The 4917-nt window shown below is 55.0% G+C and overlaps 1 protein-coding gene across 1 annotated transcript in view; it reads left to right on the top strand.

The window, feature by feature from the left end:
- Positions 1-2574: 2574 nt before the first annotated feature.
- Positions 2575-4917, top strand: part of LOC108296594 (dnaJ homolog subfamily B member 6-like) — a gene marked incomplete at its 3' end in the record, with an annotated part of 49351 nt that continues 47008 nt past the window's right edge. Inside the window, exon 1 of the mRNA XM_017519069.2 lies at positions 2575-2735. The remainder of the gene's footprint in view (positions 2736-4917) is intronic.

Raw genomic sequence — 4917 nt, 5'->3', positions numbered from 1 at the left:
AAAAAAAAAAAAAAAAAAAAAAGAGAATAGAGAATCAAGTCAGATTTTCCTTTGCTAACTGATCATCTGCTAGAAATGACATGTGGCAACACAATTAAAGTTTAAGAAACACGAAAAATCACCTGGCACAGTGGCTCACATAGGTAATCCCAGCACTTTGCGAGGCTGAGGCAAGAGGACTGCTCGAGCCCAGGAGGTCAAGGCCGCAGCAAGTCGTCACTGAGCCACCGTTCCCCAGCCTGAACGACAGAGCAAGATCCTGTCTCAAAAAAAAAAAAATGAGAGCCATTAACCAAGTGTTCCAGTTGCCTAAAATGAAGGTGCTGTAGAGGGGAAATTTTCCCTCTGGTCTCTAAGGGTTTGATAACTGAGTCTCTGAACGAAGCTAACAGTAGACAGATTGATGAGAGAAAAAGTATACACATTTACAACGTATACTAGGGCAACCCACAATCCAGTGAGATCTGCAGCTCACGAGTTTTGCCTTCGGAAGAATCGGTGGTGGCCTGTGGCAGTCTGTCTGGTATGGAGCTGAGGTCCCTTGGTGCTCCTGTCTGGTGATACCAGTTCTTTCTTCTCTGTGGATGAGATTTCCAGGAAGGGTGTCAAGACAACTGAGCTCCTTTGAGATGATCTATCTTTACTTAGATAAAGGGAATTCAGAGAATGCCCCTCCCTGCCTTGGCAGGTCCCCATATGTCCTCGGATTGATGGCATACTAACGTGGTAATCAGTGTACTAGTTATTAATCAGTATCCTACCGTGGCATAATTCGGGGTGGCATTTCCACAACTCTTTCATTACTAACCAGCTCTTATAAACTAAAAGTGATTCAAGTGTTAAAGGACCTTTTACTTGAATATCCTCCAGGCTTTAAGTGATCAAGAATTCATCACCGTTGTTAGTTGAGAAGGTGGCTGAGCAGGTCCCTGTAATTCAGTGTCAGCACATCACAGGTTCAGGAAAGGCGTGACAAAAAGGGATTTTTAAGTCTTAAAGGAAAGTACAAGGTGGGCGGGGACTCAGACAACACAGTAGCAAGCATCTGGCTCAATGCTGGAGAGGAAGACAGTGGGAGATCCGGGCCAGGCTCCGAGTGCGAAACTGCTTGTCTGCCTCCTGGCCGTGGGTCTGCTGGACCCGTTCGCTACTGGAAATGAGTCTGTCTGACCGCACGGCATCGTCTCCACGCGTGTTGTGTTGATCTCCAGGGTTAGAACCAGAACCCATGAGGACACGGGAAAGACCAGAGGGCCTGGGGCTGACCTAAAGTCCAGCGATCAAAATACTCTGCATTTTCAGGAAACCGCTGTCACGATTTAATCTAAAAAACCTCATCTGTATTTTCGGCCACAGTTTCCTTCCGTCATCATTACTTGGCGAAGTCTCCACGCGCTCCCGTTCGCCGGCGAACTCAGGGTGACCGGGCTCCCCTATATTGGGGAGTGGGGACTGGCGTCGCTTGTCTTCCCTGGCCTCTGCTTGGTTTCTTTCTCCTCCTCAAGCATGTGCCCTCCAAAGTGCGGGGATTACAGGCACGCGCCACCGCGCCTGGCGCTCTCACTGCCTTTTTATTTGTTTTTAGCTTTGAGACAGTTTTGCTCTTTTTTTTTCTTTTTTAAGAGATGGGGTTTCACCGTGTTGGCCAGGCTGGTCTCGAACTCCTGGCCTAAAGTGATCTGCCCGCCTCGGCCTCCCAAAGTGCTAGGATTACAGGCGTGAGCCACTCGCCCGGCCTGACAGTTTTGCTCTTGTCGCCCAGGCAGGCGTGTAACAGCGCGATACCGGCTCACAGCAACCGCAACCTCCCGGGTTCAAGCGATTCTCCGGCTTCAGCCTCCCGAGGGGCTGGGATCACAGGCGCGCGCCACCAAGCCCGGCTAATCTTCGTATTTTTAGCAGAGACGGGGGTTTCATTACGTGGGCCAGGCTGGTCTAGAACGCCCGGCCTTGGGTGATCTGCCAGCCTCGGCCTTTCGAAGTGCTGCGATCTCAGGCCTGAGCCACCGCGCCTGCCTCTTGCTGCCATTTTTAAGCCGGTGATGTCGACCCAGCCTTTCCAGAAGCTTTTTTTTTTTTTTTTTTTTTTTTATAGACAGAATCTCGCTCCGTCGCCCAGGCTGGAGTTCAGCGGCGCGGTCTCGGCTCTTCCCAGCCCGCGCCCCAGCTTTCGTCCCGCTGTGGGGAGAGGCCACGCAGCTCCACGGGAGGGCCGCGGGCGAGAGGCGGGGCCGGGAGGACGGTGAAGGGCGCGAGCAGTTCGCGGTTTCCAGAGCGGGTTCCTTCCCGCCCGGAACGATCAAGCCCTTTCAGAATCTTCTCGGCCTCCCTGGAGCAGGCCGCCCATTGCCTACGGCGCTTTCGGCACGTCTGGGTTCTCGGGTACCGTAGAGGCGGTCCCGAGCTCCGCCCCCTCACCCCAGCTTCCAGGCCTCCAAGTAGCGGCGGAAGGGCCTAGAACCTTCGCGAAGGTGGGGCGGGCGCCCCGTCGCCGGGCCCCCCCCGGTATGGGCAGCGGAAACTGCGCATGCGCGGCGTCAGGACGGGGCGGAAGTTGACGTCGCTGAGCCGCCGCCGCGTGACGCATTTCCTGTTTGTTGTTGGAGAAAGGAGAGAAAGGAAAGCGCGAGGAGCCGCCGCCGCCACCACCCGCGCAGCAGTGCTGGAGCCGTGAGGAGATTCGGGCCGTCACCCCCACCTCCCCTGCGTCCCGCCACCGACCGCCTTCGTCCTCGGTGAGAGTCTACTCCGAGGGTCAGGGAAGGTCGGCCGAGGGCCCCCCGCGCGGCCGGCAGACGACGGACCTGACCCGGCGCCTGGCAACAGCGTGCGGGGGGTGGCCCGGGTCGCCGGCCGGCCCAGGGCTAGGCGGGGCGGGGGCCGTGGCCCGGGTCGCGGGGCGAAGGGTGCGTGGGGTCGTCTGGGTCTGGGGTCGGCGCTGGGGTCTGGTGCCGCGCGGCCGCGTCCTCCCCGCCCGGCGTCCTTGCGGGAGCGCGGCCCGGCCTCCGCGGCGGCGGTTGGGGGCGGGGCCTGGGCCTGGGAGCGGCCGGCTGGGGCCCGGGGCCGGGGGCGGGCGCCGTGGGAGGCGGGGAGCGCTGGCTTTGCCGGGGCCTCCCGCGCTGGAGCCTGAAACCAGAAACGCGGGTGGCTGGCGGCGCGGGAAGGCGCGGCCGTGCCGCCAAGTTCGGAGCGAGCCGCGGAAGCAGGTGGCGGGCCGCAGAGCGCTGTTGCTGGAACTCCGGAGGGGCGTTGGAAGTTCGCGGGCGCGCAGCCTGTTTCCTGCTCAGAGCGCCGCCCTGCTCTGCGGTAAAGAAGCTGTGCCGTGGGTGATGCAACTGGAGTTTTATACTAAAACTTACGGGGAAGGAGGTCGGTGACACGCGAAGGGTGAACTGCCAGCCGTGCATCGGCTCGAAAACGGTTTTGGCGCCAGCGCGTTTTTTAAAGGACGGATTTGCTGGTGTGATGTAGACTTCAGTGCTGACTTCCTCACGTACACGAGGCAGGAAACGGCCGGAGCCGCAGGACCACGGCAGCCACGCAGGGTTGCTGCCTGTGAGCGCGGAGGCTTCAGCCCGTTTGGGAAGAGTAGGCTGGGCGGCGCTCTTTGTAGTTTTTATCGTTTTTATTTTATTTATTTTTTTTGAGACGGAGTTTTGCTCTTTTTGTCCAGGCTGGAGTGCTACGGCACGATCTCGACTCACTGCAACCTCTGCCTCCCGGATTCAAGCAATTCTCCCGCCTCAGCCTCCCGAGTAGCTGCGATTGCAGGCATGCACTACCACGCCCAAGCTATTTTTGTATTTTTAGTATAGAGACAGGTTCTCCATGTTGGTCAGGCTGGTCTCGAACTCCCGGCCTCAGGTGGTCCACCCGCCTCAACCTACCAAAGTGCTGGGATTACAGGCGTGAGCCACCGCGTCCGGCAGACTCCAGACTTCATTTTTTCCACTCTTGAGAGCCTTAAGCTTCCTTGGAGTTGGTGCTTTCACATTTCTTTCTGCCTTTTGTGATAAAAGGATGAGTACTTATGCACAGTTGAATGAGCTGTGCGTTTTTATGGATTATGTTGAATGTGAAATTTGGGAATTGCCTTCAATTGGTACATGTGGAGACTTGACAGGAAGTGGGAGAATAAAAGGTTGAGAAGCTTTTGAAAAATGCCCAACTAGGCTTAGTCTGTGTTGTGGAAGATGAGAAAGTGGGGAATTTCAAAGGGCAAAGCTTCTAAAGTATTTGAAGGTCGGGCAGGTCGGGCACGGAACGCCTGGAAATCCCAGCACTTTGGGAGGCCGAGGCGGGGAGATAACCTGAGGTCCGGAGTTTGAGATCAGCCTGACCAACATGGGGAAACCCTGTCTCTATCCAAAATACAAATAGCCGGCTGTGGTGGCGTATACCTGTAATCCCAGCTACATGGGAGGCTAAGGCGGGAGAATCGCTTGAACCTGGGAGGTGGAGGTTGCAGTCAGCTGAGATCATGCCGTAGCGCTCCAGCCTGGGCAACAAGAGCAAAACTCTGTCTCAAAAAACGAAAACAAAAAAAATTGAGACGAGTTCAGAACCCTCTTTGAGAAACATCAGTGTTTAAAAAATTTATTCTGGATATGAAAGTGTTAGGTTTGGGAAGTAATTTTGGCTGTAGCGCAGTTTTTTTTGGAACACTGGAGAGTATTGTTGAATATTGTAAAGATTAAGATACGGTTATGGTATTACAGTGTGATACTTGTAACTGAGTGGCATACGTTAGTTTTTGTTTTTAAGCAAGTCCATAGTCCCTTGTATTAACTCTATTTTGGACAGTTTCAAATAACAGTGATACCCATCACCGCCATCAGTTTTCAAGGAACCTAACGCAAATCCAGGTTTGGGGTGTGGGGTGGGATGGTCTGTTTGCACTTTTTTTTTTTTTTTTTT

The sequence above is a fragment of the Cebus imitator genome, unplaced genomic scaffold, assembly GCF_001604975.1.
Source record: "Cebus imitator isolate Cc_AM_T3 unplaced genomic scaffold, Cebus_imitator-1.0 Scaffold20, whole genome shotgun sequence".
In the NCBI taxonomy this organism is placed as follows: Eukaryota; Metazoa; Chordata; class Mammalia; order Primates; family Cebidae; genus Cebus; species Cebus imitator.
Note: the sequence above shows the minus strand (reverse complement) of the source record. Positions and strands in the feature narration are given on the sequence as shown.